At 44.2% G+C, this 25,738-nt stretch overlaps 1 protein-coding gene across 3 annotated transcripts in view; it reads right to left on the bottom strand.

Moving 5' to 3' along the window:
* Positions 1 to 25,738, bottom strand: part of PTPRA (protein tyrosine phosphatase receptor type A) — a 906,420-nt gene that overhangs the window by 124,045 nt on the left and 756,637 nt on the right. The window lies entirely within an intron of this gene.

The raw sequence follows: 25,738 nt of genomic DNA, 5'->3' as shown, positions 1-25,738 counted from the left end.
CCCCAAATCTAACAGTCAGTCAAACAGTGACTGGAGGCACCGCTCTCTCCGGATCTGCGCTGGCTTGCACGGAAAAAGAAATAACTGACGTCAGCGCGCGAGGGCGGCGTCTAAGTAGCTACCGCAATGTCATATCAGTGACCACGACACCAATTACGAACGCGGAGCCGACCAACGCCACCTTCCGACACGCAGGGGTACTGCTGATGAAAAATTCTCCGGATTCAGTCAGACGCCTGGGATTAATTCTAAGGTAAGGAATATATCACTGTCTCTTTCAGATGCACATAATCGATGTCAGAAATTCTTAAACTTACATCAGAAATTCCAATTTCTGATAAAGTTTAGCATATAAGGGCAGCCATTTGTCAGGAGCGGTCCTTTGCCCAGATTATCACCCAAGATTCTGCCAGAGATTGTCTCGCTTGCTGCTGGCACTTTTTACACTTCGGAGATGCTACATCTTGCCTGAAGCTGAAAATGCTGAATCCCATAAGAAATATGCTTGCTACCAGAGTGTGCGTTTGCCCTTCGCAGGGAACTTTGTATTTGCGGCTCCGCTGATGATGAAAGCCTTCGCTGTCAAAAAGGTACGCAGCAAGTCTCTTCTCACTAAGAAATTCTAGACTGAAAAATGCTCTGCCTTGGGGAAACATCCTGAACGACTATTTCGGAATAATGAGTTCCGGAGTCACGCAAGCCAAACGACGACTAGCCCGAGCAACGACTTAGCCTTAACCACACATTTGTGTGGTTAAGGCCAAGTCAGGCTAGTGTTCGGGATGGGCGGAGATGAGCATCGGACAGGAACAGGACAGGTAAGAGAGGTTCAGGGAGTTGGCACTAGTTTTTAGGGGGTGGGAGGGGTTTGTGTCAGTTTTTTAGGGGTGGGTGGGTCCGTCTTAGTTTTTAGGGGGTGGGAGGTTTTGTGTTAGTTTTTATGGGGTGGGAGGTGTTTGTGTTAGTTTTTATGGGGTGGGAGGTTTGTGTTAATTTTTAGGGGGTGAGAGGGGTTCTTCAGGTTAGTTTGTAGGGGGGTTTCAGGTTAGTTTTTAGTGAGTTGGGGGGAATCAGGGTAGTAGTAGGCATACCTTTCTTCTACCATGCATGTCTTTACCACGAAAATTCAGGGTAAAGGAATGTGCGGTTAAAAAAAATTGAGGTTAAGACTCAGCCGTTGTAAAGACTGCGCTGTCAGGGTAATCGTTGTTGAGGAACTTGTTGTTCTAACATTCAACTCTCTGCCTTAATATAGCACACAGAAGTGGATATTAGGAGGTCAGGTTCTGGATGGCATTTAATGACTTTTTTTTGTCAAAATTATTTTTATTAAGCATCTGGAAAAAGTCACATTGTCAGAATAACTACAGTAGGGCGCGTAGGCCCCGGGGTTGCAAAACATTCACCTATTTTGGGTCTCAGATTCGTATAACTCTAGACCATACCAAAACCCCGAGCAAGGTAAATGATGCTAAATGTCGAAATAACAAACCCCTGAGGAAGTTCTTCAAACTAGAACCTACCCTCCAAACAATCCTCACCCTTCCCCCCCCTAAAACCAACCCCCGTCTCAGTGGTGATGGAAGTGTGCAGTAGAATCCTTAGGTACAGAAGTGCTGCCGTGGGTTTGAGTGATTTAATGACTTAATGCTGGAAATGTTAATTCTAAGCTTGTTATTCAGCAAGATGGCATGTTATGTTTTTATAATATTCTGAGTAGTTTTAGATTTACTGAGAAACAGATGGTCCTAGTAGTAATAAATACTTTTAACTTACAAGTGTTCATTCTTCGTAGTACAATGTGTGTGATCCGGTGAATAACTAAATAAGGTCTGTTGCTGTTTCCATGGTGCCTCGATCCCATTACGGCATTAGTAACGCAAAAGCAGACTTTGAGGGTCTACAATAATCTGTCTTTCACATTCATCACTGGTGTACTGAACCAAGTTCACTAGTGTAACCTATGGGTGAAAAAGCATACCTTGCAGAGTTACGCTAAAGTAGTAAGTTACGCAAGAGGACAGTATGGCGGATGAAGCGACAGAGGGTTAAATATGGGTTAGTGGATGCATTATAGGTGGTGGCTAGATGTAAACCTAATGGTGCTGGGAAGATATAGGCTTAATGTTTAGCTTTGCTGCAGAGGAGAAAATCACATCTGAGGTGGAGAAAAAAAGGAAGCTAGAATATCTCTTAAATTCTGGCTTCTCTGTGAATACAAATCTGCTACTGGGTCTTCAGTCAACATGTCCATCTGATACTTCTTTGAATTCACCAGTAAATAGCACGCACAGTAACTGTGAAGGACGGGCTGATGGGGACTGAAACTAGTAGTTCCCCATCCCATTAGACTCAGATAACTATTTTATCTATTTCTGTATTTTTAATGTGAATATTTGTAGAATTGTTTTTAATAGTGGGTTTCACAGTCCATCTGGCACTGTATTCATACCTTTCTTAGTACCGCTTATAGGCATTTTAATTATATATATTATTGTACTTAAGAGACATTTTAGTTTTCCGTGCAAAAAGCTTGCTTTTTTATACATTAGGGTAACAAACTATTCAGGTTTAGTCACTTTTTTATCTAACATAGATAAGTGTTGGTATCCTAACTAAAATTTCTAGGAAGTAAAGTTGAAGAAAGCAAATGGTATGTAGCATGAAGAGTCGAGGTTGTACTCGCTGTATGACATATCTGTTTTACATCCATTTTACTTTTTATTCGTTACGTACTTTTTAACCATGTGATTTTGTTTATGTTTTTAATTGACTAATAAACTAAACAGTAAATAATAATCAGTGGCACCTAGTGATCTTTGAAAGCGGAGTGCCATAATTGCCACAAATTACAGGAGTGAAGACTTTTTCTAGGAAGTGTGAGGGTCCCTCTCCTGAGAATGCTCTTAAAAAAACAATTGATTAGGGAACAATGTTTCCCAAAACTGATAAAAGAAAAGTCATACAGGACACTCTCCAGAAGTTGCCCCATATTTTTTAAATTTGCTTGGGTAACTCTGTAGCAAATCTTAAAAAAATATATATTGTTCAGCTTGATTGGAATTTCAGGATTCTCCAAGTTAAGAATTAACTGCTTGAGGAAAAATCACCATTTTGTCATAGTTTTCACCTTGCAAAGAATTACCTACTATACACTAACAATATAATTTTGCCACTGATGCTGCCTATATTCCATAAATGTCCCATGCATCAACAAGCATTTGAAATGCAATAGGTCTTGTAAATACTTAAAGTTTGAGCTATTGGCGTTGCAAATCATGTTTGTTAGATTTATTTTTGTTAACAAATATTCCAGCAGTAGCACCAATAGGAGTGCAGTACCTTATGTGGCTAATGGGGGTCCCTTTACAACTCCACAGGAACACGTAGTAACAGCCTGTAGTACTGCACCCTTTTCTTGCTATGTGGATTTCATTTAATTACTTATGCTACTGTTGATATTTTTTTAACCCAAAAAAAACAAATACTAACATTTGTAACACCAATAGCTCAAACTTTCAACAACTCCTACAATCTGAATCAGGTGAATTCTGTTTGCCTCGTAAATACAGATATTCAATAACTTTGATTGTCCTCTACATGTTGTTTCACAACTCAAAAGCACAAATTTTATTGACCCTGCCAAAAGGTTACAGAAGAGCATGAAATGCTGTCTGCCCATATTCAAGCATGGCACCCTCAGGTTATACCGGGATTTTGCAGAACAATCATACTAAGGTATTTTTTATAAGTAAATTTTGTGCATGACAGTATAAAAAACTGTTTTTTAAAATGAAAGATTAATAACTCTTACTATATCAACTATTGAAAGGCTATCTTGCCCCACAGGATAGAATGGGAAACGCTTTGTAACATCTTAAACGTATAACTTCCCATTGGGACAAGATAGAGAAATACAAGTTTCGCTTTCTGAACTCAGAATTTAATAACTCATCTTTTAAAAAATATTGTTTTTAAATTGTATGTTTGAAAATGGCACTTAAGAATTTTTTTGTTTAACCATTCTGTGTGCCTCTGCCTGTTTATGTATTGACTGTCTGGTTTTGGAGTGACAGGGACTGGGATGTGCATTCACTGTAGACAGCCACGGGGGTTGGTGTGTGCGGGAATATGGGTTGGTTTGAGGTGTGCCTGGCCCTTCCTTTATGAGTCAGAGCTGAGCTGAATAGACCTTGGCTGGATTTAGACTTGTAGGAGGAGATTTCCTTGCACCTGAATAGGGCCTGTCTCCCTTGCACAATGCTGTCTCCACCCCCTGTGGTCATACTGCACTAGTGAGGACAGAACTGGTTTGAAATGGGTTCAGAGACCCTTGCACAAAGAGAACAAATACATTTTGGGGTATAAGTTTTAGACCTAAAGCCCGAAAGATTTAGATTACTTCTGGACTCAAGAGGTACCTTTGCCAAGGAGAAGAGCTGAAGAGCTGTGAGGAGGCGTACTGCCCCTTTGCTGTGTGGGGTTGGCCTGCATTGCTGTTTCTGCCAAGGAAAGGACAAAGACTGGAAATTTGCTTTGAACCTGCTTGATGAAGATCTCCAAGGGTACGTGTGTGCTGGCCTCCTGTTCTGAAGTCTCAGGGACGCAAAGACTTCACCCCCAGCTCCCCTGAACTCTGCTGCTAAGAGCTCTGACCTGCCACGTGGTGCCTGTTCAGTTCTGGGCCTCTGGAGGTTGTGCTTGCTGCTGGAAGAAACTCAAAGAACTGAAGAAATAGACTCATCGCTCTTCTTGCGGCTGTTTTTCCAATGCAACACCGCTGTGCGAGAAGAATCTTCACGCGTTGTCGCTGCCAAAACCGACGCAGCACCTGTCATCGCTGCAAGAACCGACGCATCAAGGAATCGTGGCTGAAGAAAGCGATAAAGTGATGCTTGGCGCTGATGCGTCCCGGATTTCCACGCATCGTACCCGTGCGGCAAGTTTGCCCAGCACATCACCCGCAGACTAGAACTGTCTTGAAGTCAAAGCATCACTTTACCCTACAGACAGAATTTGATCACTTCTGTGTGGTCTACGGAACTGACACATCTCTTTGTTTTTCGACGCTTCCCATCTCTTCGGCTATTTGGCCTTGTGAATTATGACGCATCACAGGTATTTTGTGAGAAATCACACATCCATAGTTTTCTATGGACCCAGTAGTTTGAAACCTTTGAAAAGTCATATTATGACACGTATGATGGATTTTGTCAAGATACTTTATTTTTCTAAACTGGTGTGGTGTCCATTTGTGGTGTTATCACTGCATTACTGTGTGTTTATAGTACAAATAATTTACACATTACCTTTGGGATAAGTCTGTCTGCTCGTGCCAAGCTACTCAGAAGGTTAGCTGGGGTTATCCAAGGTGGGTATCCCCCTTACTCCGACTAGAAGCAAGAGTCCCTATTTGAACAAAGGTGCCAACTAGAGACACCCATTTCTAACACACCGACAACATGTGGGTAACAAGCACAACCACCCAAATAACAGCTACTACGCGAGGACCTGTGTCCTTGATCCGTAGAGGCACATCTGCGGACCTAGACCCATTTCTAACACACCGACAACATGTGGGTAACAAGCACAACCACCCAAATAACAGCTACTACGCGAGGACCTGTGTCCTTGATCCATAGAGGCACATCTGAGGACCTAGTAACCCGCTGCTGCTTCTTCCTGTCTCTTTCGCAAACCAGCTTCCTTTGTCTGGGGAGGAGGTAGAATAAGGAAGGGGGAGGTACACAGACTACAACAGAAAGCCTTAATCAAAATCATGTAACTGTACTTGGGGAAAGCAATCTAAACGCCCACCACAGCCCTGTAGTAAACACAATCCTATTTTACGGATGACAGGACTCATGAAATGAAATGGTTACTTAATAGTAGGAGTGGTTTTGCAGCTTAAAGAGTTTTCTGGATTTACAATCTGTGCATCATTCTGCCATCTAGTGGTTGGGTCCAGAAGAGTATTTTTCTGCTTTTTTTTGTGTTTTGAGTGTCGTCGACTGCCATTTGGTGCTAGGTCCGTCGCCTGCGTGACATCAGACGGTGCCCCAGAGGTGGTTGTGCGTAGGAGCCATCTTCAGATTCCTTTTTCTGTGCGTCAGTCTTCTAGTCCTTAAGATGGTACATTAGTGAATTGTTATAGTTCCCCACCTGCTTGTATTCCTTGTAAGGGAGGTTGGGTGGATCGCATGTGAATCCAGAAAACTCTTCAAGCTGCAAAACTACTACTGCTGGTAAGTAACCATTTTGTTTTGTAGCGCAAATCCTTTTCTGGATTCACATGCTGTGCATCAGATTACGTAGCCGATTCTCCCTTCTTGTGGAGGCTGTGGTGAGAGGAAGACTTTGCGAACAGGTGTTGAAGTACCTTTTGTCCTACTTGTCCACCCAGTAATGCTTGGTGAAAGTGTGTGCGGATGCTCATGTTGCTGCAGCACATAGTGTCTATTGGCACATTGGGTATGAATGCTAGAGTTGCACCTTTCTTCCTAGTTGAGTGAGCTTTTGGCCATATGTTTAGGGATTTCCCTCTGGTGGCATAGCATAGTTGAATGGTTTGGACTATCCATCATGCAATTGTTGACTTTTTCACAGGTGTCCCTGTTTTGTTTTTTGAGAGTAAGCAACAAACAGTTCTTTGCTTTTGCGAGCTTGTTTTGTTTTCTGTAGGTGGTATGTCTAAAGCTCTCCTTACATCCAGGGTATGGAGGCTCCTTTCCCATTTTGTTAGCGGGTCTTTGAAGAAGACTGGTAGGAGAATGCTTTGGTTCAAGTGATACTAGGATACAACCTGTGGTAAGAATTGAGGATTAGTTCTTAAGATATCTTTGTCTTTATGGATTTGAATGTATGGTTCTTCTATGGTTAATGCTTGTAGCTCACTTACTCTTCGTGAGGATGTAATGGCTATTAGGAAATAAGTTTTTAATGTGATGTGTTTGAGGTGTGCTTTGTGCATGGATTCAAATGGTTCTGTCATAAGTTGTGTGAGAACTTTATTTAGACACCACATGGGGGCAGGAGATGTCCTTGGGGTGTGCAGTTCTTTTAGACCCTTCTAGCAATCTTTAGGACATGTATTCTGAAAAAGCTTTTGCAGGATTTTCCCTGGCTACAACAGCTGTGAGGTGTACTTTCAGGCTTGAGTAGTTGATGTGATGGTCTAGGAGGTGTGTTAGGTTTATGATCACGTCTCTTGTGTGGAGATTTATTCCATCAGATTGTTTGTTGTGCACCAAGTGGTGTACCGCTTCCATTTTGCAGCATAGCATTGCCTTGTGGTTTGTTTTCTTGCCTCTTTTAGAAATTCCATTGTTCGCTGAGGCAACTTCAAGTGATCAAACCCTACGTATTTGGGGCCAGGCCAATAGGCGTAGCATCTCTGGCTTCAAGATTTGGCCCTGTTGAATTATTAGTAGGTCCTTGTCCGCTTTGAGTCTGATTATTTGTCCCTTGGACAGTTCTAACATACTTGAGTACCATGTTTGTCTGGCCCATTGTGGAGCAATGAGAATTAGGTTTGTCCCTTGTTGTCTTGCTTTTTCTAGGACTCTTTAGATTAGGGGCATCGTGGAAAAGCATATGCAAATGTTCCTGATCAGTCTAATGACAGGGCATTCCCTTTTGACAGGTGGTGATGAAAACTGGAGGTAAAGAACTGGCATTTCTTGTTCTGTATTTTCGCAAACAGGTCTGTCTCTGGGGTCCCCCAGAGTTTGAAGATGTGTTCTGTTGTCTTGTGTTTCAATTCCCACTCGTGGGAGCAGCTGTACTGCCTGCTCAGTTGATCTGCTGTTGTGTTGTATATTCCTGGTAGGTTTATTGATGCTTTGGGAAATTGCCCATGTCCAGATCTGTTGTACTAGCTTGCTGATCGGGAATGACTTGGTACCTCCCTGCTTGTTGAAGTAGAACATTGTGGTGATACAGTCTGAATCAATACCGTCTTGCTAATGTGTTTCAGGAACGCCTTCAGTGCCAGGAGAACGGTTTTCTCTTCCAGGTAATTGATGTGTTTCATGGAGTCTAGGTTGTTCCACTGTCCTCGTATTTTCAGTTGACCGAGATGCGCTCCCCACCCGCTGTGGGATGCATGTGTTGAGATTGTCGCAGGGGAAGTTGGGCTTTTGAAGAACTGCCTAGTGCTATGTTCCTTAGTGCCCACTGTTGTCTTTCTGCTTGCAGTCTGTGCTTAGCAATCACTAGATCCTCCCAACTCCCTGTGGTCTGTGACCAATTGTGGGAAAGCCATTCCAGGAAGGGTTGTATATGGAGGCAGCGTGAGGAATGAGTGGGATGCATGATGCCATCATGCCCATGAGTTTCAGGACTCTCTTGACTTTCAGAGATTGACCCCTGTGGTAAAGTGACGTTTCCGGTCTGTTGGCTTGTATCCTGTTTAGCGTTGGATATGCTTGTGCGAGTTCTGAGTGGAGTCTTGCACCCAAAAATGTTTTTGTTCTGGGTTTGTGAGTGACTTCTTGTGACTTATTGAGAATCTACGTTTTTGAAGTGTGATGATTACTGTTTGAACATGGCTGCAACATTTTTTTTTGTATTTGCTCGTATCAGCCAGTTGTCTAGATTTGAAATTGAGTTTAATTTATAAAGCGCCTGAATGACCCCAAAGGGATATCTCCGTGCTATAGATTTCTGTAGCCAACCAAGAAAACACACAAATCAGAACAGAGAGGATTTGAGCAGCCTTCTAAACTTCAGATAGTCTGGGCAATGGCACAAATGGATGGGGAGTTGGTTCCAATAGTAAGGGACAAGGTAGGAGAAAGCTTTACCACCCATGCAGGATTTTTTGTAACGCGGGATGAGAAGTAAAGATTTAGACCCGGATCAAAGAGACCTAGATGGTGCATATTTGGTGAATTTATCTGATAGATAGCTGTGACCGATGCCCTTTAAAGCTGTGTAGACCATACAGGAGGAGGATCAGCTTCTTCACCGAATCCCAATGTAGATGTCGCAAGAGGAGGAAAGAGGCCGTTAAAGATGGGGATGTGGGGTGGGGGGAGAGGTTGGAAACCAGACGAGGTGCAGTATTCTGGACTATTTGCAATCTCTTTAAGGAAACTTCGTTAGCTGAGATTAGCAGGGCATTGCAGTAGTCCAGGCGGCTTAGCACAAGTGCCTGGATCAGAGTTTTCAGAGTAGTTGGGAGGTAAGAACAGAAATATTCCTCGGAGAAGACTTAAAACATGGACACATGCCCCAACAGGAGTTGTGACATGCTCTATGAATATTAGTTTATGAGCCAGACGGACTCCCAGATTTTTTGCCACTAGTTTGGGAGTTGGCGCGGAGCCCAGTTCCTCTGGCCACCATCTTGGGGACCACCTCACTGCTGCCTCTCCGAAGAGCAAGATCTCTGATTTCCCCGCATTAAGCTGGAGAAAGTTATCCCTTATCCAAGCAGCAATAGCAGTCATACCCTCAGAAAAGATGTACTGAGCATTGGGATTGTTTTTTTGAAAGGAAAGTAGGAGCAGAGTATCATCAGCATATGAGATTGGGATGAATCACAAATCCCTCAGTAATCCCGCTAAGGGAGTAGCGTATATATTGAATAGAGTAGGGCTTAAACAGGAGCCCTTAGGTACTCCCTTAGTCAGTCTCGGAACGAAAAGAGTCCAAATTGATGGTCTGAGTTCTATCTGACAAAAAACTCATCTATTTTAAAGCATTCCCTTGGAGGCTGATTTCCCCAAGTCTCCTAAGCAGAATCTGATGGGAAATATTGTCAAAGGCAGAAGATAAGTCAAGCAGCACAAGAAGTACTGCTTGACCGTTGTCCAATGACATTCTGATGTTATCAGTAACTGCAACCAAAGCAGATTCTGTACTATGTCTGGGTCAGACGCCCGGCTGAGATGAATCGAGGCAGTTCGAGGCTTTGACAAATTCAGACAGATTTTTATGGAAATGCTTTTCTAGAAGCTTGCTCAGAAGAGGAAGCAGCGAAATAGGACAATAGGTGGATAAGTCCTCCACGGGCCCTTTGGGATTTTTTTTTCGATTTGGAACTATTTGTGCTGTCTTCCATTCAAGAGGGAGACGGCCTTCTTTTAAGGAGCAATTGAGAACTGAGCAAATGGGGGTAGCAAGTTGATTGGAGAGCCAAGAAGTGATCTTAGCGGGAATAATATCTAACTGAGAGCCAGACTTAACTATTTTTAGTAGTAACTACATCTTCAGGTGTGAGATCAGGAAAATTATCCATTGTCTGGACATTCGGTGGAGTCATTGGAGGGTCTGGCAAAGTATCTTTCAGGATACTGCTACCTGCAATAATTTTATTATTTATTATTTAAATTTTCTGGGGAAAATGGTTAGCTAATATATCGCATAAGGCTTGGAAAGGAGCTTTTTCAGTGTCACATTCTTTAGAGTTGGTAAAAGTTTTACTATCCGATAGAGGGTTCTAGAGGTGTTTCCTGCTAGTTCAAGTTGCAACGCAATATGCATTTTCCTGGCGGTTTTTATATTTTTATGGTATTGAGCCAGCACCCATTTATATCTTTCTTTGTCCAGTAGGTCATGTGAGTGGCGCCATTGTCGTTCCAATTTTTTGCAACAACTCACGTCTGTTCTGTCATTGCACAGAATGTTTACATCTCAATTTACCACATAATGTCATATAGCTGACCACAGTAACAATCTCTGGTAATCGGGTCTCTCCTGTAAAGAAAAACAGCAACCAACCCTTACACCCACCCCCTCCCCCCTACCGACTCAGCCTGAATCCTCCACATCAGATCGACCCACACCAATACATCATAATCATGTAAATCCAATGCACCACATATAAACAATAATTATCACTGTATAATAGAGACGTACAGCCGCCCATACTTTTCTCAGCAGTCTGTCAAGAGGCTCATGGGAGTGTCTATAAAGTTAATGAGTATGTTTGTATATCGATTGCTATAAATTCTTCCAATAGTACATTTTTTTTTTACGCTATCCCTTGTGCTCTTCCTGTTGCAGTTTAGCACCCTCAGCCCTGCCCCATCTAACCATTTTGTTGTGCCATTCCTGTAGCGATGGCGGTTTAGAGGTCTCCCACTTCATAATGTTATTCCGCTCGGCTAGTATGAATGTTAGATTAACAAATCAATTGCATTAATAGGGAGTTTATTAACTTCAATACCTGTGCTGGGACAATAATGGACAAATTAGTAAAGTAATATAACATTCTGGGGAGCATCATCATTTTGGCGCAAGCCACTCTACCCGCTACGATAGGGGCAGGGAAGTCCAGAAGCACAGTTTAAGTTACCGTCTAGGATATCCACTGTGTTCCTGTATACTTGTATTCCTAGATATTTGAAGGTAATAGGTGCTGTCTGAAACGTCCACTTCCAAAAGCATATGGGGACAGTACGTGTTACGTCAGAGAAAAAATATACATAAGACTTGGACTTGTTTATAGAGAGCCCTGAGAGCCGTTGGAAATTATCAAAGATAATAGGCATGGGTTCATAGTCCTCGTCCAGATTTTTGAAATATAAAATTAAATCATCCGCATACGCAGAGACGATATGTACAGTGGTTCCCAATTTGATCCCTCTGTGACCCGTCGTAGTTCGAAGCTTATGTAGGAAAGGCTCTAAAGCCAAAAAAAACAATAAGGGTGACAGTGGGCAACCTTGCCTGGTTCCCCGCGCTACACTGTATTGCTGCGAAATATGTTGTCCCATACGTGCGCGCGCCGTGGGGTTCATCTATAGCAGCCTCTTCTGGTATGCCAAATCTCGAGAGGGTAAAGAACATATATTGCCAATGTAGGGAATCAAAGGCTTGACTGTGATTAAGCGTAATGCAACCCCCAACAGTAACTGCTGCCGGCGTAGAAGTCATTATTTGGTGCGGTCTCTAGATATTAAGCGCTGTGCTTCTGCCCGAGACAAAGCTGCATTGATCAATGTGTATCAACTGTGGGATAAACTGACAGTCTATTCGCCAACATCTTACTCAGTATTTTATAGTCTGTAGTTAGAAGTGAGCGGGGTCTATACCCTGCCATATCCACACTTTCTCGGCCCGGTTTCAGGAGCGAGACCACTGTTGCTTGTAACATAGTAAGGGAAAGTGTACCAGTATCTAACTATACCCGATACAACTGTTGTAAGTGAGGCACCAGTAAGTCCGAATATGCTGCATAAAATTCAACGTGCAATCCATCACCCCGGTGCTTTGTTACGAGGAAGAGCTGCAATTACCTGTCATTTCCATGCTAGTCACCGGCTGTCTCAGCTCCTCCTGGTGGTTACGCAATAATTGTGGGAGTTGTAGACCTTCAAAGAAGGGCTCACAGTCTGCATCATCAAAGTCTGCAGGTTTGTCATATACCTGCTCATAATAATTTTTAAAGGCAATGTTTATTTCTAGTTGCGTACAGACAGAGTCACCCTCCATATTTCGGATCCCAAGAACAGGGGCGTCTTTAATAATTCTAGCGAGAAGTGGACCTGCTCTATCCGCCACAGCATGTTGTTTCTAAGTCTAGAGAAGATTGTCTAAAATGCGCAGGTCCTCCAACAGTCCTGCGCGTTTGATATGTTTTTCTAGTAACTGTGCCTGTTGTGACTTATTTAGAATGGCTTCCGGCTCTAACTTACCCAGGCGAGTTTCGACCTCCGTAAGCTATTCGATGAGGGCACGCTGTGCTCCAGCTCGTGCTAATTGCTACCTCCCGTATCACAGTTTTAAAGACGTCCCATTCAATTTTAAGCGTGCTCGCTGTATCCGCATTATCAATTAAGTAATTACCTATTGCCATGGATAATGCACTGTGAAAGACTGGGTCTTCTAAGAGCACGGGCTGTAATATCCAAGTCGGTATCAGTGCAGGAACCCTGCCCCACTGAAGAGGGAGTTCTATGGGATTATGATCCGATAATTTTTTGCCCAAATGTGTGGTATCACTAACAAGGTCAAGAATATTCAAGGAGAAAAATATTCTGTCAATATGGGTATGTAACCCATGTGGTGGTGAGTAGAAGTAGTATTCCCTGCTAGTGGGGTGCGCTATTCGCCAGGCATCTCCTATCCTCCACCCGTCTGCCCATCCCTTGAGTGCTTCCGCCAATTTTCTACATCCTGTTTTGTGTAATGGAGGGTGCGACCTGTCCAGATCTACATCTAACACTGTGTTAAAATCGCCCTTCAACACCCAGGGATGTTCTTCCCAGCCCACCAATACCGTACTGAGAATCTCTAGGAATTTATCTTGATCTGTGTTGGGAGCGTGTATGCTTCCCACCACAATGTGTTCCCGGTCTAGTAAACCTGTACTAAGACATATCTACCATTCAAATCAATCTTCTGTTCCAATAACTTGAATGGGGGTCCACTCCGTATCCATATCGCAGCCCCACATGCAAATGCCGAGTAGGACGTGGAGAAAAGTTGACCCACCATTTATTTACATCTTTACTGCTTCATCATGCTTTAAGTGAGTTTCTTGGAGAAGCGCTATATTAGTTTTCCTTCTATTGAGCTGCGCCGGTAACCTATGCCTTTTATGAATGGAGCCCAGTTCCCTTACATTCCAAGAGCTGTACGTATATTTGCTAGGAAGCCATATGGTCCTGAGTAGGGTGATATGCCTTTACCGTAGAGGATAATAGGCCAATCTAGTACAAAAGAACCTGTAGCTGAGTTTGGGAAATTATAGTAACTCCCCAATACTAGGTTCCCCCACAGAACATTAGAGGACCAAACCATGAACAAAAGTTCAACAGGAAATTCGAATAAGAGATAATATAGTGCAGTCGCCAAGGAGTGGAGGGAGGGGGGTGGGGGAAGAGTGGACAGACACAGCTGGGGACTTGGCATGATGCCTCGCCAGTGCTGCCACCGTCAGGATAGCGTCTCTTTGGCCGTCTGAGATCTGGTCCATGGATGGGCTAACACTAGGACTGGTTCTAAGACGCCGATTTTTATCCACTCCGTGTTCAGCCTCAAGCTGTGACAAGGATCTCGTAGATGGACTCGGCTGGAGCGAGTTCTGGGATATAGGAGGTGAGAAAGTGATTTCCATCCAGTCTTCTACTTCTACGAGGTTATCAAAAAAGAGGGATTTTTGTCCAAAAATAACTTAAGCGGGCCGGGAAGAGTAGAGCATATTTCAAATTGCGCGCCCGTAATTTCTTTTTAACGTCTTGGAAAGTGTCTCTACTTCTGAACCGCCACTGTAAAATCCGGGTACAGGGAGATTTTTTTATTTTCAAAGTGGAAGGGGGTATTCTCCCTTGCAGCTCGAAGTATCGTGTCCTGGTCTCTATAGCTCAGTATGAGTGCTTTCAGGGTTCTGGGCCGTGCCCCCGGCAGGGGTGGTCTAGGTGGCACCCTGTGCGCCCTCTCCACACTATAGAGATCCTTGATGCCTTTCCTTGCCATATGGTCTCACAGCCATTTTTCCACAAATTGAGTCGGATTAGATCTCTCACTTCTCTCCAGTATACCCAGTATTGTGACGTTATTTCTGCAGGATCTCCCTTCGGCATCATCCACCCTATCCTGTAAACCTTGTAGCTGCTGTTGTAGTTGTTCTATTTGGTAAGTGGGGATTGTTTGTTGCGGTATCAGATAATCTAGGGCAAGTTTATTCGATCTTACTTTGTCTGCCAACTTTTTATGATCCGCCTGCAACAGGTTGAGGCTAGTAGATAGCGTACCTATTTGGGTCTCAATCGCAGCTCGAAAGTCTAATTTCTTTCAGTATCAGGTCCAGTTTAGCATCATGTTGGCTAGATCCCATGGGCGGCACGACATCCATTTCAGGACTTTGCGCGAGGTCACCACGCGGTGCAGTATGCATGTCATCAGATGCAGGGGGGTGGGGGGGGGGGGGGTCGGGCTGTCGAGCTTTGGTGCGAACCATTATGCAAAGAAGTGGAGGTCCAGCACAGCAATCCCTTCCAATATTGGGTATAAAAAACCAACAAACTCACCCTCACGCTATGCGCTGTAGGTCGTGACTGAGTATGACCGCAGTTTAGGCTGAGTCCGCCCTCTCAGGAGCGCACGCAGCAGAACAGGCTGGTGTAGTGGTCACCTTCAGGACTATCGTGCCAGGGAGTCAGCAGAGGTTCCGTGGTCGAGTGTGTAGAGTTCGGACCACGTCCCTGCTTGCGCATACCACTCCATATAGCCTCCTCGCCGCGTCACTACCGTGGCAGGCACTCAGGAAACAACGGGGCCGCCCACCGCTCTCCGATCAGTAAACAGTCGATACACTCACAACCGGCAGGCACACCAGGTCCCCTCTGCTACCGCTGATCAGGTGCCGTGCTAAAGGGAACACTAGTAGCCAGGCGTGCCCAGTCAGTAACGTGGCGCTAACCGCTCCTTATATCTTCAACTGAGGGGTCCATGACATATGTGTTTGATTTCTCCACCCCACTGAGTGGCACTTCTCAGCTGTGCAGCAGCCGACCCCACAGCCGACGCGGCCCACCCGACAGATTGTTGTGCAATACACTAGTTCAGTGATTCGGGTTGTACCGATTCCCGTTGCAAGGCCGTAGGCATCGGAAGAGGCAGCTTCTCACCTTTTTACGCCCACAACCCTCCATGAAAGCAAGAGAGCAGTCTCAGCTGGGTGCAATGCCTCTGCGCCCCGCCTCTCCGTGTCCGCCTGTGTAGGTCTCGAGCTTGTGACGCAGCAAGTATCAGCGCTGACGCCCGTCTTCCATGCTCATCGGTGCGCGGCTGTACTCACTGTGGCAGTCGGCCCCAGGCACCCTCTGTAGTACTTCAGCCGAAGGGGGGGAACCCTTATACTATGCAGTCAGCGCTCCAAAGTCGGGTAGCGTTCCGCTGGTCTCAGGAGCTGTCCTCCGCCATCTTGTTATCCATGAGCTTTGCAGTCACCCGCCACTCCAATTCAGTCGTACTCAAAGCTCCAAGTTGTACACTCCCAGGCAGGGAGGGTAGGTCAGTCCGGTCAACCACTCCGTGGGTATGCTGATGTTTTACACTCCATTTGTAGTACGACGCTCGATCCGGCACCATGCGGCTCCCTTTCAGCCTCTTCCCCACCGGCTCGCAGATCCCGTGATCAGCAGCGTGTTTACGGTTTAAACCGGCATTTCGACCCTCCGTCTCAGGGTCACTGATGGCCTCAGGGCTTCCTCTGTACAGGGCGTTGGTGTAAAGCCCAGATGGTCCCAGATCCTACAGGTTTATTGGCGTAGTATCGGGGCTCGGCACGGAGCGTTTTCAGCTCGCGTCCGCCATGCTCAGCAGTTGGACACACCCCCGCGAGCACTGTTTTAAGGGGGCCAAATGGTCAATGGTGGTTTTCCTTGTAGAATTGAAACAGGCCAGGCGTTCCTCAACACTATCTAAGTCGAGCTTCTGAGGTGTGAGAGTTAAATCCTAAAAATGGTCAGGTGTAAGTTTATGCTACTGTCGGTGCCATCTGACTGCGTTAGTGGGCTGGACATTGTGAGATCTAAAATCTTTAATTTGGAATTTGATCAATGAATGGTCTGCCCATGTCAGAGGGTAAGTGGCTCTGCAGTGACTGTTGGGGGGAGTTGGACAACATTCGATCAGTGTGGCCAGCGGAGTGAGTGGGGCCGCTATTAATCTTGATTAGCTCAAGGGTGTCAAGATCTGCCAGTAGTGATGCGGCATCTTGATTAACAGCGTTTTCGCTGCGAACATTAAAATCTCCTAGGAGCAGAAAGTTTCTCGTAAAAATAACATGCCGGTAGATAAGTTCCATCAGATGGAGTGAGAAATCTAAGAGCTGTCCTGGGGGTCGATAGATGAGCGTCTTTCCAACTATGTTGAGAATGTTAGTCAATTCTGAAGATTAAAATTTCCAAAGTATCGTTGCTTACTTGATCTAGAATGGAGATTTTAATGGAGTCATTATGAATAATGGCAATACCTCCCACCATCTTAATTGGTCTATCCAGTTTCTGAATGCGAAAGCCTTCTGGGAGTGCCACAGCAATTGCAGGATTAGAACTAAGCTTAGTCCAGGTTTATGTTAGGAATCCAATGTGTGTGCGTTTGGAAGAAAACAAATCCCAAATATTAACTGCATGTTAGGGCAGTGATCTAACACTGCTCAATAGGCAGTTCCAGCTTTGAATGTCTGATGAAATCTGGGGAGAAGGAGTTATCGTAGTAAAGCAACAGGTTTGACTGTAATCCGAATCCAGTTTCATAGATTCGGTCAAACACTTTTCCGTTTTCATGCTCTGGAATCTGCAGGACCTGCACGCAAAAGCGCCCTCCAAAACTATGGGAGTGTAAGATGTACCTGCAATAGTTAGAGCGGTTATGTCTAATTTTACAAAGTCGGTAGCTGTTGTATGAACGCAGTACACAAATTCCATTATCGAGATCTTGTGAGAAACCGGCAGGGGTCCTGGCGATAACCAGGCGCGGATGGGCACAGACGAGCCTGCCCTAGGCGTAGCTTTGGCGTGCCAGCGGCACGCCCACTGCACGTGTCCCATGCGATGTGCCAGGCATCAATTTAAGTAGTGAGTTTAGCAGCTGGAAGGTTAACCTCAGTTCCTGTTGCTGCCAGAAGTGCCACACGGTCGCATCTGCTTTTTGCCTAACCTCCCTCCACACAAACGGGAAAACCTGCGGTGGACCGTGGAGGAGTGCAGCCATAGGAACAAGCTGTATCAAGCAGGTAGGATGAGCGAATAATGCAACAGCAGGAGGTAAGTTAAAACTAAATAAAGCAACATGTGAAAACAGCGTATGAATTGAACAAGCAATTAAAACCCTTAGCTGGAATAATTACTGAGGCAGCACTTCTAAGTGTTCAGAGAATAGGTTCATAGCTTAGCTTTTAGCGCGTCCGGGTAGCACGATCAATGTAGACGTGTATTCCCTCCTTTTGTAGGTGTGCTGCAACTGCGGCTAGATACTTAGTGAAGACACGTGGTGCTGATTTTATTCTGAAAGGTAATACCTTGAACTGGTAGTGTGTTCCTTCGTGTAGGAATCCAAGGTACTTTGCGTCTTTGAGGTCTATTGTTGCCATGTAATCTCCTTTTTAGATTTGCGGTATTATTTCTAGAAGTGTAGTCATTTTGAAATGTTAAGGCAACATGAACTTATTTATGAACTTTAGGTCTAGGATAGGCCTTAGTGTAAGGTCTTGCTTGGGAACTAGGAAGCATGGGGAGTAGTTTGCCTTGAAATGGCTTCCTTTGGTGCGGTTTCTATTGCTTGCTTTTGAAGGAGCGTTTTTATTTCTTATCTCAAGTGAGCGATTTCCGATTTGAGGTACTTTTTTACTTTTGGAGAGTTTGCTAGTGGCATCTCCGTTAGCTCTATGCAATACCCATATTTTATCAAATTCAATATCCAAATTGTCTGTAGTGATATTTTGCCATTGTTGCAGGTATTGTGCTATAATGCCCCCCACTGGTGGTGTGTGTGGGTCTCTTTTGTGAAGGAGTCAATTTGATCCAGCTCCTCTTCCTCTGGAGGGCTGTCTCGGCCTCTTCCCAGTCCTTGAAAGGACTGCTTTTGCTGTTGTCAGTTTTGATATCCTGTTTGCTGGCTTGACTGTTGTCCGTGCCCTTGGCCCTGTTGTGGATGAGACATTTGTTGCTCTTGCGCAAAAGATACTCTTCCTGTAGTTTTCCTTCTACTAAACCCCACTCTTTTGAAAGCGCCTCTTTGATGCAGGGCTCCCATAGCTCTTGCAGTTTTGTTGTCCTTTTTTATTTGTTGGAGGGATTCCTTGACTTCTTTCCTGACAGGGTGACCCCTGTAAATGGTCTGTTAACAATGGGGGTCTGCACCTCCTGTTTACAACTGGATTTTAGTAGTCAAGCATGTCTCCTTAGTGTGACACCTGTGCAGATGTGTCTGCTGTGTCAAGTGCCGACTTTAGGCATGTATTTGCAATATTTTTGCCTTCCTGGACAAATGATTTTGCCCTTTTCCGGACCTATTTTGGGAGCTTGTTGATGAGTTCCTTAATGTCATCTTATTGCAGGTGACCATATCTGTTTAACAAGGCGTTTGAATTTGCAATCCGCCAATGGGTTGCAGCCTCTTTCTCTACTTTCTTGCCTACCATGTCCATTCTCTTGCTCTTCTTTTCAGGAGGTGGACCAGTGTTGGAGAGGGAGATGGCCCTCTTTCTTGCTGTGGTGACAATATTAGAATCAGGCACAGTATTTCCCTGTATATACTTAGGGTCTTTGGAGGAGGGTTTATAATTCTTCTCAACCCTTGGTGTCACTCCCTTGGCTGAGGCTGGCTACTTGAAGGCGTCCTTGCTTTGGTACAGGGTGCTTGGGAAGATACGGTGTGCCCTTGTTGGCAGGGGTTAATGTTTCTAAGAGGCACCATTTTTCCTCCTTTTCCTCTTTGAGGAAGACCCCAAAAGCGTCAGCTGCTCTCTGCAGGAGGCAGTTATAGAAGGCGATGTCATCTGGAGGTGATGCCTTCGAGGGATAGCAGCATATCGCCTCTTCTGGGCTCTCTGTGTCAAGGTCGTTCCATTGATCGATAGTCTGAGGCGTCTTCGTCCTCTGGGGTGACGATGTATTCTTCGACGTACTCTGCGCATGGTTCAAGGGTTTGAGGCGATTCGAGGATTTCTTCTGAGTCTGCTGTGCCTTCAGCATCAACATTTTTGGTTTCGGCAGTGGGAACCGCGGGGATACAGAATCCCTTGAGCGCTTTGTCGAACTCCTTTTGGAGGAGTGCCGCCAGTTCTGCCGTTATGCATTTTTTCTTTCTTTCGGCCTCGAGGGCTCTCTGGACATTGGAGACAGGAGATTTTCTCTTCTTTGGAGTGGTAGACTCAGTTTCCAAGGTCGGCGTAGTTCCTTTTACGGGTTTGTGCTCGACCTTCTGTTTCAATGCCTTATACGATCTTCCCTCGTCTGAGTCCTTCGGCAAGGTTCCACAGGGTTCTTTGGATCACAGCTGACCTTAGATTGCATTTTCCTTAGGCATCGGGCTGTATTAGGCTGTGTCTTTTTCTCCTGGCCCTTGGGTTCCGACGTTTGAAAGTTTCTTACTTTGCTAGTCTTTTTCTAAGTCTTTCGCCATCTTTTTCTTTGTGTGATTTTTCTCGGTGTCTACTTCGAGATTTCAACGCCCAATCCTTCGCGAGTAGACTCTGCTGGGGCCCCTTAGTCCTCAACGTCGCTGGAGAGGCCCAAGTCCTTCAGTGTAAGTTTCTTCTGTCCTTAGGACATTGTTGCGTAGTGGTCCTCTCTTTGCTTTTGGGGTGCCCGGAGAGTCTTCGCCAGGAACACCGTGCAGGCCTCGCAATCCTTGTCCTTGTGATACTTGGGTAGACGGAGGTTGCACACATCGTGTGGATCGCGTTGGGCAAATTTGTGGTGGCACTTGAGGCAGAATTTGAAGGGGGAATTTCCCATTGCCGCTACCTCGCCATTTGTTGAAGTATGCGCGTCATGTAGGTGTTCAGTATCGAAGACGTCGTCTCTGGAAGCCTGTTGTGTACCCCGGTCAAGTAGTCTATGTCTGATGTAAGTTTTTGTTCACATATCAAGTTCTTTCGGGGATTTTCAGAAAATCTTCGGAGCTTCCTCTCTTGCTTCCAGACCAAACAGCAGAACAAAGAATCTGAAGATGGCTACAACCCACAACAACCTCCGGGGCACCGTCTGACACCACGCAGGGGATGAACCTAGCACCAAAACACACAAAAAAAACAACAAACTATTTCGGACCCAACCACTAGATGGCGGAATGATGCACAGCATGTGAATCCAGAAAAGGATTTACGCTGCAAAACTACATATTTATGCATGATCACATACACACTGCCCTTCTATATCCCTGAGCTGATGCTCAAACAAGGACAGCGTCCGCGACTGGTGTGTGCAACCGCCATTGTGAAAGTGAAAGCGCACTGAAATCAAAAAGAAGCGGGCACCATTACTAAAGCAGGTAAAACACCTTTACTACGCAACTTTCTTTCCGCATACCTTCACTCCGCATACCATCACAACGAAAGTACCATTACTCCGCAATACTTTTATAACGCATACCATTACATCTTATATGCTTTTATCACACATGCTTTTACAACGAAATTCGTTGTAAAAGCATGAATGGTAAAAGTATATGTTTTTAATATTTAAGTTTAAGGTAAGTATATGGTTTTAGTTTGGGGGTGTTGGGGTATATGTTTTAGGGGTTCAGGGGTATTTAAAGGGAGGGTTTGGGATATGGGGTGCACAGTGAAACCGGTCCCCGGTAGCTTGTTTCCTTCCCAGTGTAAGAATTGGCTTTTGTAGTTTGGTTTGCCCTGTTCCCATCATGCACTGGGACAGGAACAGACTAATTTGCATACAGCCGGGTTCTGAAACTGGGATGGTGCAGTGAGCTAAAAAACGGTGTTGGATCTAGCCCTGATCTCTTGACTGGGGGAGAGTATTCGGCTTAATTCAGAGACTCTGTCCCTCACCACCCCTTGTTGTAAATATTTTTGTCCACCCTAAGCGTGGAAGGGTATACTCAGATGTGAGTCCCTTGCTCATTGCACCATCAGGATTCAAGCAAGCCGGGCCGAAGACGGCTGAAATGCCAGAAACCGGTCCCCGGTAGCTTGTTTCCTTCCCAGTGTAAGAATTGGCTTTTGTAGTTTGGTTTGCCCTGTTCCCATCATGCACTGGGACAGGAACAGACTAATTTGCATACAGCCGGGTTCTGAAACTGGGATGGTGCAGTGAGCTAAAAAACGGTGTTGGATCTAGCCCTGATCTCTTGACTGGGTGAGAGTATTCTGCTTAATTCAGAGACTCTGTCCCTCACCACCCCTTGTTGTAAATAGTGTGAAAGTGAAAGCGCACTGAAATCAAAAAGAAGCGGGCACCATTACTAAAGCAGGTAAAACACCTTTACTACGCAACTTTCTTTCCGCATACCTTCACTCCGCATACCATCACAACGAAAGTACCATTACTCCGCAATACTTTTATAACGCATACCATTACATCTTATATGCTTTTATCCCACATGCTTTTACAACGAAATTCGTTGTAAAAGCATGAATGGTAAAAGTATATGTTTTTAATATTTAAGTTTACGGTAAGTATATGGTTTTAGTTTGGGGCTGTTGGGGTATATGTTTTAGGGGTTCAGGGGTATTTAAAGGGAGGGTTTGGGATATGGGGTGCACAGTGAATTTTTAGAGTATGGTAATTTTAGATTATAGGGTTGGTTTTGGGGTGCTTGGGTATTTTTAGGGTTAAGGGGGTAGGTTTTGAAGTGTAGGGGGTTTTATTAGGGTTCAGGGTGGGATTTGAGTTATGGGGTTCAGGGGTATTTTTAGGGTTTAGGGATAGGTTTGGGTTTTGGGGTACAGGGGTATTTTTAGGCTTCAGGGATAGGTATGGGTTTTGGGGTAGAGGGGAATTTTTGGGGTACTGGGGTATTTTAAAGGACCAGGGTGGGATTAGTTTGTAGGGTGAAAAGGGTAATTAAAAAAAAAAAAAATATATATATATATAAATATATATACACACATATATACACATATATATACACATTAACTGTGACAAGAATTACCCAGTAGCTCGCCATTTTGATCAATTTCATAACAGAAATCTATCCCATCTGAGCTATTTTGTAATAGATGCGGTTAGAACTAATAAGAAAGGTGGGGACTATGAAAAACAGCTAAGACAGTTGGAGTCCCTGTACATTGTTCGCCTCAACTCCAAGATCCCAGGAGGTTTGAACATGGGAGAAGATCTGAGCACCTTTCTCTGAAGTATGAAATCTGTATCATTATATGGGTCGCCAGTACATGCATTTATTAAGTCTTGGGCAGGGTAACATCTGTACTTCACCAGTCCCTAATGTATAGTTTTAGTTTCCTTTGGATAAACGTGTATTTTTCCCTATGCCCCACTGTAATTTTTGATAACCAAGCTTACTACCAGATTATCACTCAATAGGGAAGTCGATGGTCTGTGGCAGGGACTTATGGCTTCACCATGTGTATTATTGATCATACCACCCTGGTACACTCATGGGTAACATGAGAGATATATATCTTTCTGGTACATTATGCGATTGCATATTTTAACATGATTTTGATTGATCAATTTTTGTTCCCCATACCCCTTGATGTCTTTTCTTAATCTGAGTAGGACATCTTAGCACTCCCTCACCTCAAGTTTTTTTAATCTTTCATTTAAGCGGATTGTAAATACATTGTTCCTGGATTATCTAATGTGAATTATGCTAATAATTCGTTCCTTAAATTAATATCCACGTGCCAAAAATTGGTTTCCTTAGAGGACCACAATATTTGGGGTCATATTGTGTAAATTATCGTATAATGTGGTAACTAGTCAGATCTTCTTTTAAAAATAAGAATTGTGAACAAGGGTAACAACGTTATATTTGAGGGAATTCATTTTAAGTTTGTGTATATAGATGAAAATAGAGTATCTGTTTACAAGCGTATTTGCACAGGTATAATTTTGCGTATTTGCACAGTTAAATATTTGCACTGTTACAGCGTTCATGCATTTGCACTTTTGAATTGAAATTTCCCTTTATTTATGTACCCCTGTCTATAATATCAATTTTGATAGTTAATAATTGTTACCACATCATGAATTGGATAGCAATAACAGCTTTTGATAGACATCTTCATCATTCCAATATGGCCGATCTAAATGTATGGTGTATATTCACCTAGCGATCAATGCAGTCCTCTGTCTATGTCATTTGACCTCTGGTGGAGTTTTGGCGCGATGTAGCAATTAAGCAATGTATTATTTAAACTGACACCTAACCGCTTACCCGCTGACAGTGAGCAAGGGCGTTCACGCCTGAAACGCGTCTGTTTGGCAGTGTGTTGCACCTCTGCACTTTAAAATGCAATAAAGGAAAAAGAATATCCAAGTAAGTCTGGCTGTGGATTCATTCACCTGTGTCTGCGCACTGGGATTCGTGCGAAGGCGCTGCACGAACTTTCTGGTTGGAGTTTATATATATACACATATACATACATATACACACATATACACACATATATACACATATACATATATACATATATATTTTTTTTTTTTTAATTACCCTTTTCACCCTACAAACTAATCCCACCCTGGTCCTTTAAAATACCCCAGTACCCCAAAAATTCCCCTCTACCCCAAAACCCATACCTATCCCTGAAGCCTAAAAATACCCCTGTACCCCAAACCTATCCCTAAACCCTAAAAATACCCCTGAACCCCATAACTCAAATCCCACCCTGAACCCTAATATATATATATATGGTAAGTACTTTTACTAAGTTTATAACTTCACCACACATGCCTTTGCTTTGTAAAGGCATTTGTGGTAAAGTTATATGCGGGGTAAAAGATTGCGGAGTGATGGTATTGCGGAGTAATTGCACCTGCGTTGTTATAAATGCGAAGTCATGGTATGCAGGAAAATAGTTTGCGGAATAACGTCACATATTCACTATATCAGGGTCCCGCGAGTGGTGTGTGCGGATGCCTCTGCTGAAGCACTGTGGTGATTGAAAATACTTTTAAAATCCAAGTGGGAGGGTGAGGGTGGACACCACGCTAAAGCGCTGCGTTAAAGAGGCAGTGCTGTGTCAGACTGGATATAAAAGAAGCAGCCGCCATTACTATGCAATCGCACAATATGCCTGCTTCTGCAAAAAATTAAGTGAATAGTTCTATCTACCTGCTGATGAAAGCTGCAGATTAAGGACACATGTAAGAGGGAATGTCCTTATAGAGGTAACAGGAGAGAGGGAGGTACTAAGGAGGGACTACAAAGCCTATTGACAAATCAAAAGCCATCATTTACAAAGGGCAGGTAAAGGAGCCAATTGTAAAGATGGGCAGAGCTTAATGTCCACATTCTGAATACTGCATGTCTCGAAGAGACAGTGCAAGCAGTGCCTAAGCAAGACCTAAATATGTCATTCAGTAAGGCCAGCAGATCGACATGGGGGACCCCAAAAACATGTTGTGGCGCCCTCTCTGAGACCAAGGATATGTCCAATATGACAGCACCAATCTTTGGCCATGGTGCCAGACATGCACACAGAAACACTGGAATTGATCAATGAGTGTAAGGACCCGCTTCAAGGGGGGAGGAGTTGGCCTAATGGCTAGGGCGGTCGACCTCCAATCTGGGGAACTGGGTTCGAGTCTCGGCAATGATGCTGAACATCCTGTGATTCTGGGCAAATCACTTAATCTCCCCGTGCCTAACCAAAATGAATGTGTGTTCCCACATAACGTAACTGGTGCTATGTAAAGCGCTCTGATACCCGATTCGGGTCAAGTTCGCGCTATGTAAAACTCTGCAACAAAAAAAAAGTCCTTACCCAGCTTGTATTACTGAGCTAGAATGCCAGCTCTATCAAAAACTGGGACAAGTCTTTGAATCCTGCCTCTGCATCTCTGTGGATATGATGCACTGCAAGCACCATTTCTGCTAAATATTTATTTTGCTTGTATGGGTGAACGTATATGAAGAATGACTGACACCTGTGCATGTCCCAACATCCATTTGCAGATTGCGCTGTCTTAACAGCATTCTGCAGATGGGTAGATAGATCTCTGCCACTTTCTGCCATCGGGTGAAAAAAGAATGTTATAGTTTCATAAAGGCTACTAAACGAAATGCAGTAAATGAAGGGCAGATCAGGGCAGAGCCCAGGGGCATTCTGTGCGGTCTCAGATAGCGA

The sequence above is a fragment of the Lissotriton vulgaris genome, chromosome 3_2 (assembly GCF_964263255.1).
Source record: "Lissotriton vulgaris chromosome 3_2, aLisVul1.2, whole genome shotgun sequence".
Lineage (NCBI taxonomy): Eukaryota > Metazoa > Chordata > Amphibia > Caudata > Salamandridae > Lissotriton > Lissotriton vulgaris.
The sequence above is the reverse complement of the archived record's forward strand: the minus strand, read 5'-3'. Positions and strand labels throughout refer to the sequence as shown.